Consider the following 14,940-nt stretch of genomic DNA (forward strand, 5'->3'; position numbering starts at 1 on the left):
ATCACGTTTGGTGTATGTGTACTAAGTTGTTCTGGGAGTTAGTGTTGGTGAACACCAAGGAAATGACAGGTTGTAGCAAAGCAGGCCCCATTAATCATTTTGTTTGGTAACACAGAAAATGAAGTAAACAGGGTGAATAGAGAAATGCTTACTTATGTATTTACGGCTGTCAGAATGGCAGTCTGCCAAAAGTGGGAACAGAAAGAATCTCTGACACAAGAAGATGGTTGAATGGGATATGGGATACATGCTGAAGCTGACGGACAGGATCAAAAACAGAGAAGGTTGGCAAGGGAGTAAGAGCTTTATTGATAGATTGTCATTGTTTATTATGGATTGGAATAACAAAGTGCAACCGTATAACTTGCTGGGAGATGGGTAATAGATGACTGCAAATGTTCACTACTTCTCTTCAGTTTCCCTCCTCCCTTGTATAAAGCATATGGCATTTACTCTGTACAGTATGTTTTTTAACCTCTGTATCTCACTTATGTTATGGATTAACACAAACAATTATAAGCTTGTATTACAACTTACTGCCATTTATTTTTAGTTTTAAAAATGAGGGGATTTATTTATTTTTTAAGAGCATTTTAGAAGGGAGGCATTTTTCAGGACTGCCAAAAATGTTCACAGGAAACTGAAGCTCTAGTTTCCATGACTTGCTAGAAGACTTTTAAAACCCTTATGTTTTAGTGACCTTTAAAAGTCCCATCTGAAAACGTTCTTGCTGACTCTTCTGCAATTCTTTTTATTCACTGTATGCTACCTTTTACAGCCTCTGTGATGAACACAAAGCTAAAGGGATTAAAATGGAGTTGATGGGTTGCCAAACCACTGGATGTTTTTTTTCTAAACTACATTTATTTTTGCTTCTCTAGTTGTCCTTTGTCGCCCATCTGCTGGAATCCTCTTCTAGATAAGACCCATTACAAGCAAGTATTAGGCCATGGACTGTGCCTAGTCATTGACTATCATCTTTGTGCAGAACAATGGGCAGGAAGGTTACCCTCTACCTACACATCTAGACCCTGAGGAGTAACAGGAAGCACTGTGGAAAAAGGCATGCTGGAGCCTGGTATTTTTTGTGGTATTTTTTACATAAAGTGTGCTATTCATGTAGAAATGTTAACCCAAGTAAATAAAGCAAATCCAACTGTAATATTATTACTAATGCAGTGGTACCTTGGTTTACAAACTTAATCCGTTCCAGGTATCCTTTTGTCATTAAGTATAAAACACATTCATAAAATGTGTTCAATGAATTCCAGTCATTCTCTTTATAACTGGGACTTCCACAACTTTATTAGTCGGATCCTCCATCATGGAGGGCACGTGTTGTGGTGAGATCACCAGGAACTGCATCCCTGTTGTGTGGTGGGACCGTTTGGATGGCCACAACACCTCATTGGTTACCCCTCTGTTGCTGGGGCAGAAATTTGGTCAGTTGGGTTGGCTATTGGCTGCTGAGGGGCTACTTAAGCTGCTGCACATCGCTGGAGAGTTTCACTTTCTTGCAATGTGCAGCGGATCACCCGCCCTCCTCTCCCTATATTTAGGGTTGTTCTTATGACCTTGCTATGCCTGTATAGGGGTCGACTGTTTTGGAGCAGGGGCCCAATAGGAATTTTGCCATTTGGCTGATTGGCTGGTTCCACTTGGTTTTTGCCTACCGTGAAGCAAATTGTCACAACTTTGTAAGGTTGGTGGTTAGGAATTTGGTTCAATGTTTTGGGAAGGGGACATGGTTGGCTGTGCCTGCCCCTCCATTGTTGTTGCTAGGGAATTACATTAAAGGAATCCAGGGGCTCACCTTGCTTTTGTCCGAACCCTGTCAAGGGGCTAGGGCCACGCCAGAGCCCCTGGGAGCATCTGGGGTGAGCTGTGAGATCAAAGCCATTTCTTGCTCCCCCAGGTTGCTTTCCCTTACTGACATATGGTGATGCCCAGTGTCAGTCCTGTTCCTGTCACTGTGCAGGTTCAGGTAGTCTGGAACCAATGCCTAAGCAACCACTCACATGCTGTAATCAATAAAGTTGTGGACAAAATTTAATGCCAAAAACCTTAAACTAAAATCTGTGTCTTTTATGTCTTCATTTGGGGGTGGTTTTGGGGGGTCTTCACATGCAATTATTGCTATTATTTACTAAATTTGTATAGCATCCTTTATCTACACATCTCAGGGTGGTACACTACAATTTAAAAACCACAAACAACATGGTAAAAATAAGAACAACAACAAATCCACAATCTCCCCTTAAAGCTGCTCTACTCGGCCAACCTGAACAAAGCTCAACAACCATACACTGGGATTTGCCAATTGCTTTACACCTCTCCTCTCCATTTGTCAGTACTGCTTGGGCAACAAAACCAGCTCCTGATAGGCTGTGATATTTTCTTCTTGATTCTCTGAAGCATGGTAGCAGTCTTGCTAGAATAAAATTATAAACTAAAAAGAAGGAGGAGACGAAAGAGGAGGAGGAGGAGGAGGAGGAGGAGAAGCAGCAGCAGCAGCAGCTGGTCCCTGGCAGGACCCCCAAGCTGGTTTAGCCCTCCAAGGCAATTTTTTTTAAAAAAAAATTAAAAGGGGGTGGAAAGGAAGCAGGTACCTGGAGAAGAAAGACTTTGGCAATCAATACCACCTGCCATTGGACCCAATGTGTTCTGACTATATGTGATTTTGGCTTTAGGTGTGATCCCGGAACGTAACTCAGACCTTCCAAGTGTCCCTATTTTTCCAGGGATGTCCCTGATTTAGATAAGCTGCCCTGGTTTCTGATTTAATCCCAGAATGTCCCACTTTTCCTTAGGAAGTCCCTATTTTCATTGGAGAAATGTTGGAGGTTATGGTAACCCCCATATACGTTGCAGGCTTATTGTGTCTGAAAAGAATAAATTGCTACAGGGAGCAAAAGAACACTGTTCAAAATGAAAATCTCAGGCAACTTGAGCTAGAGTGGTAGCACTTGGAGTGAACGTGATGCTACTTTTGGAGGCCTTAATTCTGCTGTGCTGGATTTGAAATTATTAGCTTTCAATTAAACCTTTTATTAGCTGAAGACAGTGAGCACGGTGAATGTGAAAAGCCCTTTTCTCTCCCTCTTTTTTGATTTAGGAAATAATTACCCAGGTTTCATGACAAGGACCCAGGTATCGGCAGGTTACATCAATTTTATCGCATTAAAGGAATGCTAGAATCACAGCTGGTTTTCCCAAAGCAACAGAGCTGTCATTCACAGGGAATCTCATTGAAGTGCAAATGCTGTCAATCCTTGCTTCAGTCCATTCATTTTGGAAGAAAATGTATTTGATGCCTGAGGGATGGGGACAAATTAAGAGAGATTTTTCTTTATGCGATGGACCCAGCAAGGCCCTGGATACAGTACAGCAAACTGCACTACCTGCAGGGTGCTCATCCACCATGAAAGTCCTCTATTATCTCATTCTTTACATGAATGAAATGTGAATACAGTTCCTCGTTCTCAAAAACCATTACACTGATTGGATTTTGTCTGGAAGCCACCGAATGAGTTTTTCCACACAATTATTTTCAACAGATTGAAAATGTGTGCCTCTCTTCTGTCAGGTGGTGACGTAAGCCGCTCTTGAGTTTTAAGGATCTTAAAAAATAGCAATGTTTTGTAACCTTTTTTCTTTTCTTTTTTTGAAGTCTTCAGCCTGCAGGAGATGGGGAAGAAAATCAACAATCTAACAAATCCCTTTCTTTTTCTTTTGCCAGAATATGTTTTTCTGGAACACTTACTGGGTTTATTGTGTTCGATGACTGGAATTGATTTCAACATAAACACACATGTGTTGAAGACATTCATTCATAAGGAAAAGATCAAGGGGCCAAAACTATGTTACATTAACATATATACCAGCAACAGAGAAGCCTCAAGAGGCAGGGAAATTTAGTGGATTGGGTGTGGGACTTGCACTGGGAAATGTAAGTTCAGATCATTGCTTGGACACAAAGCTACTGGGGCAGTGACTGTTTCAGTGGTTATGAGGAAGAGGAGATTGCTGATATGAGCTCTTTGGATGACTGGCAGTGTTTTATTAAATTAGTTAACATAGTATTCTAGGAAGCCTGTAGTTCTGAATCAAATACTGTGGCCTCAGGAATTTTCAGCAACAACCACCACCACCTTTTAATAATAATAAAATCATGGAACTTTAGAGTTGGAAGGGACCAGAAAGGTCATTTAGACCAACCCCCTGCAATGCAGTAATCTGTTGCTCAAAGTTGGGTTCCAGGGGCATAGAGCTTGGAGAGGAACAAATTCCATGACAAGGCACAAAAACTAGCAGTGTACCAGAATTGGTTTCATATTCTTAAATGGTGTGTCTGCACTTTGTTAAACAAAAGACAGTTGTTTTGAAGCTCTGAACCTTGTAAGAAAGGTGCAGTCTCTGATCTGAAAACCTGCCCTACTACAGTGCCTTATTTAGGAGGAAATTGCACTCTGCACATTTTCAAAAGAAATCTTTGTTTATGGTAAATCATTTCCCAGAATGCTTTTGTTATCTTGCACGTCCACCACATATCAAAGGCGGAGGGAAGTCAATGGATTCAGGGATTCCTAAATGATGATGTGGATGATTTGTTTGAATTTAAATTTGTTATGTAAAACTATATATATATATGGCCTGTATACTACAGAGCTGAGTCCTGGCACTGAAAATTATTGCCATAATACTGCTCTGAATCTGAAGACAAGTACCTCCAACTGTGAGCACAGCATTATTCTCCAACCTGTCCATTCTCTCACTTGACTACAGGACAGGAAAATATTGTTTGCAGTGCTTTACTTTGGCAGGAGGTTGGGCTAGATGACCTTTGGCTGTGGTCTGATAATTTAGCTGGAAGTAGATTCAATTTCTTTTTAGTTGAAGTGGATTCAGTTGATTTCAGTGGAATGTGCTTTGTGCTTTGTGCAACATAACATAGACACTTATTTTTGCAGCCTTAGTTTTAGGAAATCCTAAGGATGTTTGTGCATGTGTGTGAGACAGAGAGAAATGAAAGCAGTTTAACATTTCATCCAATGTGCGGTAGGGCAGAAGGGGGGGGTAGAGGAACACTCAAATCTGAGTGTCTCCAATTATACAAAAACAATTTCTTTTAGTGGGGAACAGAGGTTTAGACATGCTCAGAAGCACTTCCAAATTTGTCTCTGATTGGTGGAGGCATGGCAAGGTATTGGAAGGGCTTGGGGTCATTTGGATGCAAGCAGCTTCCTTATTAGCCTTTTTGACATGAGAGCCCCATCAGTTGGACCACAGCATTGGAGAAGCTGTCACCATCAGAGTGGTGGGATCCAGCACTGTATCTGTTTCACCAACGTCAGACCTCGGTTCATGATTTCAGGTTGGTGGTCCTGTCCATCCACTCACTGGCAGAGGAAGAGGGGGACGGGGGAGCCCCCAGCACCATGATCCCGGTGGGGCGCCATCGCGGTCCCCCCCCCGCTGGGCACCATGCCCCTGTGGGTGGCATGCCACACCCCCAGGATGCGCACCATGCTCCCGGGATGCACACCAGACATGCCCCCATCTGCTCTCTGCCACTGCATCCACTGACCCCTTGAATGCTGCCCTAGGGATCATAGGACTGCCCCCTTCTAGGATGGCCGATGTCTGCCTTTTCTCATGGTGGAGAAGGAAGCAAAATCATCAGGGACTCTGTCTTGCACACTTTTAGCCTTGTGTGCATCCAATTTAAGTGTGGGTGTTCAGGGTTAGGGTGTAACTGTCTTTGAAAATGCTAATTTTTCTGGCACATGCATTTTTTTGGGTGGGTGGGAAGGCAATAGAATGAAGCTTTAGAGTTGTTGGGTTAAAAACAAAACAAAATTGAGGCGATGCCCATTATAATAAAGAGTGTGAATGTGTGTGCACAATGAACATATGTTTATATTCCGAAACACATGTAATTAAAGCGGCTAAACTGAAAGAGAGGAAGGAAGATATAATTAAGCACGAAGGTTGTTCATGCTAGTTGTTCCTCCTCCTTACTTATCCGATCAGCCTGTTAATCATATCCCCCCCTCTGTTTCAAGATGTTTGAAACTTTCCTAATTTGAGCTGGCAGCTCTTCCCTTAATGTTATTTTAATAGACCTTGTCTTGCTTTCAGAGAGCAATGAAAGCAAAGGTTTCGTCAAGAAAGAAAATTGCCTTATCCCTGCTGAGTTGTTGATTTAGTACAGCTATTAATGACTAAAAGAAGTTAGAAAAAAAGATCTTCCTACTCCATCTTAAAACCAACTATAGAGGAAGAAGTCATCAGGGTCATTTCCTAAACAGTCCCACAATGGGCAAAGTACCCTAAGTCCTTCCTTCTCCATCCTGGTTGGCTCCATATGCTTTGGACTACACTTATCACCAGCTTCATCCATCACAGACAAATATATCCTTGTGGGTTGGCCATCTTGACTACTGTGAATAAATGAATGGTAAGGGAACTGAGGGAAGGGGGAGGTCCTAATATCTATGGATATTTTCCTGAATGGGCAATTCACTTGCATGCATAGTGTCTGAGATGAATGTTCTACAGGGTGCTCTATATATGAAATGGAAGTGAAAGATGAAACTAGTGGGAGCCACCTTGTGGGAGGCTGTTCAAGTTGCTCTCTGGAGATCTGCTGCCTGCATTTATAGGCCTGCTTTCTTCCAGCAGATGACCTCCGATGACTTCCATCTTCTCAGTCTGATTGCATTGCTTTGTAGTATTACTGTAAAACTTACTTTGCTGAGAATACTCATTTGCATTTGAAATATCTCAGCTTTGCATTACCTAAGATCAGACTCCCACACTGATAGATCAGAAGGAGTTTTAAACCAGTTACCGAAAAGCTGTTATCCCAGAGCTCTAAATTATATTTCCCCATCTAACTGTTCATATGGTCAGAGCAATGTAAAGGTGTGTGTTAACTGTATTATTTGGATGCCGAAAAACAAGGTCATCATGACATTGATAGCAGTATTGACAGATCTTGACAAGTTTAAAGTCAACTGAAAGGTAGAATTGAAATGCTTTTCCTCCCCCGAGGAACATGTTGGATAATGGCATATCTTTATTGCTGTTCCACTTGCAAAAATATTTAATTTCTTTTTTTTTATTCTTCCAAACAATAAACTTGCAAAGTAGGCCAGTGTACTCATTTTATGGAAAAAGGAGTTGTATTTAAGGCTGCAATCTTTTGCACAGTTTCTTATATCTGTGTAAGTATGTACAGCAATGAGCTACATATGTGGCCAAAATCCAAACCTTTGAATCATTAGGACATATTTGTAAATAAACTTACTAAGGCTCCCACAGCAGCACAGGAGAGGAAGGAGCTATCTCAACTACAAAGTCAATTTTTAAAATGGTTGGATTGAACACAGATTTCACAGGCCCATGCTCAGTATCCTGTTCTCCCTGAATTGTGCAAAAGATAATCACAGAGGAATATACCTCGACTGGAATTCAATGCATTGAGATTTTGCTTTCTGGGTTGGGGAGTGGATTAAGCAGCCTGATTTCTTTAGAATTCATTGGGAGTTGGGCTTTCTCCTTCCTTAGGCTGCTTTTGAATGTCCTAGTTCATAACAAAATAACACAAGCCTGTACATCCTTGTTTTTACTGCATTTTGTCAGATTGTTCATGACTGGAATATTGATTGTGAGATTGCATCTGCAACTGCCAAGCACTCACCTCCCATCAGTCTAGTTCTCCTTTTCCATTATGCCATAAATAGATTGCCCAGCACAATAGACTGCACAAATATGCAATATCAGTCAAGTTGCATGAGCCTGTTTCTGTGTGTCAGTGTGGTTTAAAAGAAAAAGGAAAAGAAGTCAGACACAAAAGCGGACTCAGTGTATAGAATTTTGAAATGCATTATAATTAATAATAGTAACAAGTGAGGTAGAGATCCTTAACATTTAACATCCCAGGCTTGAACACATTCATTGGAAATAAAGTCCATTGATTGTAATGGAAATTACTTCCAGGGTACTGGGGTAAGGGCCCAAAGTGCTCACTAAATGACACGAATGTAAAAATAATCTTTGTTGGCTTCAAAATAACCAAACTAACTTGCCACCTCATCTTTTTACTCTGTGTGCACAAATGAGGGCTGTGAATGCTGCTTGAAGTAGAACATGATGGAGTTTGGGCAATAGGTGCTGTTCAAACATGCAACAGAAATACCTTTTAAGGTATACAAGCTCAGAAGGACCCCAGCGTATATACCTTAAAATCTTCTGTGCTTATCAGCCTTGCAGAAGAGGGATGAAAAACAAAATATGAACTGGAGCATCCAATCTTTTAGAAGTCTAAATTGCATAATATCTTTTTTTTAAAAAAAAAAAGGAAGGGAGGTATGCATGAGTTTCACTTCCCAGAGACTGGTGTTGGTGTGGATACCCCCTTACATAACTCCCCCCACATGGCTGATAAGATAGCTCACTTTGCACTCATTACAAACAGTTGAACCCAGAGTGAATGCCATGCCCCTGTCCCCAGCTTTCATATTCCTCGTATCCTGTATTAGAATGCTCTTCCAGTTGGGGAGCCATTTGCATACGCTAATTTATATGTAGATATGAGAATTAAGAAGTAATGTAATGCCTGTAATTTCAACAGAAATACATTTCACCATGTTAAGTATGTCTGTGACCAGGTGCCCTATGTGCCCACTCAGTACTTGGAAAAGATAGGAAACTTCAAAGGACCTGATCCACCTTATTGTGGCTCATTGTCTTGAAAAAAGGCTTTCAGAGGACAGCATTTCAAACAGAAGACTCCTTCCAACAGGATTGTCCTCTGACAGCCCTACCAGTAGGGTAGGACAATGGCTGCTGTTCATGAAAGAAAGAGACCAAACCAAACACTAAAGAAATTAGCCAGCCTTGATCTTTCCGGAAGAGATTTATCATTGCTTGCATGATGTACCAGTATATGGCAAATATTAAAGCTGTGGGATAAAAAAAAATTAAAAATGGAATATGAAACATGTACTGTTCTTTTAAGCAAGGTCAAATTCAGATGAAAACCACCAGAAGTGGGATGAGGGGCAGCATGAAAAGTTAACCACCAAGGTAAAAAAAAAAAAAAATACTCCTAGGAATGGGTTTCATGAAAACAACAATTTTAAAAATGGATGCTTAGTTTCATTTTCTTGCTTGTTTATACAATCTTGAACAAATGGACCATGAGCCCTGACAAAAACCCCCTAAAATGATAATAAATTCTATAGTAAGATACGCTAATGTAGCAGCCCGCAGATCATCTTCAAATATTTAGTTTAATGAGTGAGCTGTTATTTCCTATTACTGCTGCTTCTCCTGCTAGGAAGTTGAGTCTGGTTCCCAAAGCCAGTGGGAAGGAACCAGGACAAATCAGCATAATTAGAGATGTGCATTGTGCTTCATTTTCATTTATGTTTACTCCTTGTTATTACAATTTTTCTTAATTGTGTTCTGCAGTAATTCTAGAAGATGCTAATGGAGCTGGCCTTACCTCCGGGCTACTGTAGGCAACATGAGAGCAGCACTTTTAATGCAGCAAATGGGAAACAAGAGAATTTCCTTTTCAGCAGGGATCTCGTACTTTTGTAAAACATTTTTCGAGAAGGACCCCTGCGCAGCCTTCATTGTGCGCAAAACTCTGGAGGGATGGCGTAGGCAGCAACCCCCATGTGCGGACAGGAGGCGGCCTGTAACTTATGAAATTCTGTTTAAGATTCACAAAGTTCTTCGTGAAATTTGCTGGTCAAAGCACGAAGCGCGTTTATTCTCAACAGCGTTTTCCATTGCTTTCTTCGGCGCCCTACGCGTAGGCGAGGTAGTATGTGAAGGGGATGCCAGCCAATCTCAGAGGGGAATTTTGATGAGCGACCTGACCCTGTCTAGAACCGATCTCATAGTGCGGGTGCGGAGCTCTAAGACAGATCAGCAAGGCAAGGGGGCCCTGCTCCGGCTGCCGGCAGCCCACGGGAAGGGCCCTTGTCCGGTTCGGGACACTAGGCGTTTTCTTTACCTAAGGCCTAGCGGCCCTGGTCCGCTGCTGATACATGCGGACGGATCCCGCCTTACTAGACACCAGTTCACTAGGGTTATGCGGTCGGCATTGTCGGCCTGTGGTTTCCCGGCATCAGAATTTGCTGCTCACTCCTTTCGTATTGGCGCAGCCACCACTGCAGTACATATGGGGCTCCCCACGGAGAGGATTAAGGACTTGGGGAGGTGGAAATCTAACGCGTACAAAGCCTATGTGAGAAGCAACTTGTGACTGCGTGTTGCACCCCTGACCTCCGCCCACTGTTCTATTTGCTTTTCAGAACCCACGAGACTGCGCATTTGGTTGGTGGGCCACAGCATCGTGCACTGGGCCAAGTTTCATGCCTTGAGAAGCGGTCTGGGCGGCAACCTGAGTTTACATCCCAGGGTGGAGCTGGTTTGGATAGCGCGTAGAGGGATGCGCTGGAGTGAATTCAAACCAGCCGTGATGGCCAGGGCTGCGGCCGAGGGTCCGCCTGACGCCCTAGTGATTCAATTGGGGGAAAACGATCTCGCTTATCGCAAGGCGATCGATCTGAGGTGGCACATTTTTGATGATCTGACCGAGTTGGTAATTGCATACCCTCATATCACAATAATTTGGTCCTCGTTGCTTGAGAGGAGGACATGGAGAGACTGCGTGAGCCCAGTAGGTGTCAACAAGGCGAGAAAGGTTTTAGAACGAGCGGTGGAACGTAGAGTGGCAGCTCTGGGCGGGTTCGTCATCAGACACCCGGGCATCCAGTTCAGCAACGAGGCCCTCTACAGAAGGGATGGCGTGCATCTGTCTGATGCAGGGAACGACCTATGGTTGGGTGATATCATAGCGGGGATTAGGTCCTGGGTTCAGGGGTTCCCATAGCAGGGCGTAGGAATTGGTTACAGGTTTGAAGGTATTGGCGGCGAGCCTTGCTCGAGTGGCGGTTAGGCATTGGCTGGGGTTCAATTGTTATGCAAATGGATGGGGGGGAAGGAATGCCATCACCTTCCCCCAGGAAATGGGGTAGTCCGGTACAGGACTCCGAGGGGCGTTGTCTTGTCCGAAACCTACCTAGGTAAGGGCCCCCGGCACGCCCCAAGCGGTGACACCCGTGGGATCCTAGTTGGCGTACTCCAACGGGGGCCTCCCACGGTTAGTGTTAACCCTTCCCGGACATCCTGCCGGGTAGCGGATAGGAGCCAATGCCTAGGGCCAATACCTTCAATTCTCTAATCAATAAAGTTGTGGCCATTTCATGCCCATTAAACTTAAACATCGTGTCCTGTGTCTTTCTTTCTGGGGGAGGGGTTTTGACACGCAAAGCCATTTCTGACCATAAGGGAGGAGAGGGGGTTGCGGTCTAGCCCCTCCCCCCCAAGCGCGGGGGCTGACCTTGGCCCCCGCGAGAGTTGGGGGAATCCCTGGGCGTGCTCGCCACCCCGCCCGCCTATCGGCGGGCCGGGGGGAGGCGTGGCTTAGGGCATTTAAGCCTGGCACGCCCAGGGTCCGCCCTCTTCACTCCCCGACCAGCTGAGAGGTTTTCCCTTCCCACCCACCCTTAGACGTTTAGGTAGCCGTAGGTAGTCATGACCTTGCTATGGACTTCGGTTGGTCGCCGCAAGGGGCCTGGTAGGAATTTTTCCAAGTTGGCGATCTTCCGCCAGTTGGTTTTTTCGCCTACCTCGTAGCAAACCGTCACAACTTTCCCTGTATTGGCGGTTAGGCATTGGCTGGGGTTCAATTGTTATGCAAATGGATGGGGGGGAAGGAATGCCATCACCTTCCCCCAGGAAATGGGGTAGTCCGGTACAGGACTCCGAGGGGCGTTGTCTTGTCCGAAACCTACCTAGGTAAGGGCCCCCGGCACGCCCCAAGCGGTGACACCCGTGGGATCCTAGTTGGCGTACTCCAACGGGGGCCTCCCACGGTTAGTGTTAACCCTTCCCGGACATCCTGCCGGGTAGCGGATAGGAGCCAATGCCTAGGGCCAATACCTTCAATTCTCTAATCAATAAAGTTGTGGCCATTTCATGCCCATTAAACTTAAACATCGTGTCCTGTGTCTTTCTTTCTGGGGGAGGGGTTTTGACACGCAACACTTTTAATGCAGCAAATGGGAAACAAGAGAATTTCCTTTTCCAGTGCCAGCTTTTTCCTTGCTGCTATTGCTCTTTAAGAAGAGGCTCCTCTTAAAAGAGCCCTCCTGGATCTAGCTGAGCATTCTGTTTTCGCAGCAGCAAACCAAATGGCTATAGGAAGCCTGCAAGCAAGTAGGAGCTGAGTGCAACATCATTCTCCCAACTTGTGATTCCCAGGCATCTGGGTGGGTGGGTGGGTGGGTGAGAGAGAGAGTAAATGTGTCTGATACCCCCTTAAAACTGTCACAATCACAAAAGGACATGGACTAGGACTGAGAGTATATGAAAATTGTTGGGATGTGAATAAATGCCAATAGAGGATATATATATTAGATATTAGCCTTCCTTCCTCATGTTTGTGAGTTCAGCAGAGTGCCATCCCTTTGCAACTTAAAAGGAAGCTTATATAGGCTAGTTTTAGCTTTTTATTTTAAGTAATCCAGGATGCTTTAAGGCAGACTGGATTTTCCTGATATTTACCCCTTTTCTCCTCATTAAAACAACAACAGTAAAATGTAAAAATACCATTTACTCACTCGGACTACCTGTTGAAGAGTAACAGATACAGCAGCTTTGTTCAAGCAGGCTTAAAATGTTAATTCAGTTACACAGGCATACTTGAGTCTATCTTAAAATGTGGAGCTCAGACATGGCAGATGTTCTCACATTGTTGGCAGAACAGAAAGAGATGGAAAGAAGAAAGGGGTGTGCCCAGGCAGGTAGGAGAATATATAGCTACACCCTACCCCTGTCAATGCACAGTGGGAACGTCTCTCACAGGGTTCTGTCTAGCAAGCTTACAGGAAAACTCTGAGCTTCAGCTCCTGTCAGGTGCTTATCTAGCAAAACAGGAACTGTTGGTTTGACTGTGTTTTAAATATCCCACAAAAGAGAAACAGGGTCAGTTGGCTGCTGTATGCTGGCCTGGTGTTCTCTGTCATCCTAGAGAATTCAATGTTTTAAGGTTCTGCCTCAGTTCCCAAATTGTCCTTTTAAACCCTGAGATTATGGAGGGATACTGTGTGCGTAGTGTTTATTTTATTTTTCCTCTTTGTTGTTTTCAGTGCAAAGAGTGCCCCAGCGGGTCAGAAGAAGCACAAAAGTGAATGGTGATGCCTTGGATTACCCTATAGGGAAATTACCGGTAAACGTGTGTTTAGGACACCTGCAAAGTAGGGGCACCAAAACAAAATAGAGACATTTCAAAATAGAAGTTGATGTTTGATACTGCTATTTTTTTTTTTTACTCATGTGAAATTGGATACGTCTGGTTTGTGTAATGTAGGAGATAGGGGAGGAAATCAATTCATTGTTAAATAACAAAAGTATATAAAGTAACAACATAAAAGTAAAACAACAACATAGACAATTGGATACCTTATCTTAACCCCTAAACAGTAACCTTAACTTTTTCTGTGTAAAATTTCCTCATGTGCATCAGAAACTGCATGCAAACTTTATTAATGACCTGTTTCTTCAAGATAGTCAAGCCATTATTCATCTATAATTCTGATACAGTATTCATTAATTAGCTCCCTTAACGTTTAATAAATTTATTACAAGTATTCCGTGGCTGAAAATTCCACTGGCTGGGCTTTTTTGTCAGTGTGGTTTGATCAGCCATAAGTTATTAACATTTAAATCTGCTAACAGCATAATGTGATTTTGTTTGTGGCAAAATCATTAGTGCAACTCGATGCAGATCAAAGGCAAGTTTTTCAGTAAAGTGAATACAAATAAAAGAAAATAGAGTTAATATGACTTTCATTAATGTGTTAGTGAGGGTGATGATAAGGACAAAATTGAGAGCCGAAGACGGAAGGAATTATTTGCTAGAACAAAAAAGTGAAAAAAAGGCGATAACAATCTATACTCCTGAAAGTGAGAACATTTGATAGGACTAAGATAAAATCCTTTGCAAAGCTGCTTGAAGTTTTTGCAAATAATTTGATATAATTTACAACAGCAATTTAAACAATGCAGTCATTAACAAAAATTATTTTTGTTAGCTCATTCCTATATGGGTAATAAGAGTCTTCCACATCTTGAGTCTTTAACTGAGTGAGAATTTGGTTCTGCCTCAGTTTCCCGCAGTCTTTTGCAACCTGGTGCCTTTTAGCTGTTTTGGACTAAAGCCCCAGCCAACAATACCTAGGGTCAGGGATGATGGGAGTTGTAGTCCAACACATTGGGGGGGTAGCAGGTTGGGGGAGCTTGGTTTATCACACTGCAAAATGCTGTTGGACTGGGGCAGGGGGCAGCCTTGCACAACACATGGGGGACTTGGGCCTGTCCAGCTATTGCTAGACTCCAACTCCCACCAGCCCCAGCCAGCATGGTTCATGGTACTGGTAGTCTAGCAACATCAGAAGGGCCACAGGTTCTCCACCCCAAGGATCCAACGGGGCTTGGTGTCTTCTCCAAGGAACAGAACTAGCTAAGTGCAGAAGCTGGACACACAATTGAACATTTGAAAATGCAGCCTTTTTAATGAATCAAGATCTGAAGGTGTGCAAGCAAAGTCAGATGGTGGGGGCCAGGGAGCAGATTTATTCCATGCACCCAACTACCACATCTCAGATAGTGGAGGTCCATGGAAGAGGGCTTTATCTCACTGTCGAAGCACCCAAGTAATTTCATATTGGTCCTTTAGACATGAAAATAGGAAGCTGCCTTATACCATTTGCGGGTAGATGGCAAGCAAACGCTTTCTGTTGTGGGCTACATGTTTAAGATAACACAAGTTCTTACTTTTTTGCCATTTGTTCC

The 14,940-nt window shown here is 43.4% G+C and overlaps 1 long non-coding RNA gene across 3 annotated transcripts in view; it reads left to right on the plus strand.

Annotated features, from left to right (window-relative positions):
* Positions 1–14,940, plus strand: part of LOC310703757 — a 127,915-nt gene that overhangs the window by 39,618 nt on the left and 73,357 nt on the right. For all 3 annotated transcript variants that reach the window (XR_014524348.1, XR_014524349.1, XR_014524350.1), the window contains one exon: positions 882–1,078. This is a non-coding gene — a long non-coding RNA (uncharacterized lncRNA). The remainder of the gene's footprint in view (positions 1–881; positions 1,079–14,940) is intronic.

The sequence above is a fragment of the Podarcis liolepis genome, assembly GCF_965112155.1.
Source record: "Podarcis liolepis genome assembly, chromosome: 3".
In the NCBI taxonomy this organism is placed as follows: Eukaryota; Metazoa; Chordata; class Lepidosauria; order Squamata; family Lacertidae; genus Podarcis; species Podarcis liolepis.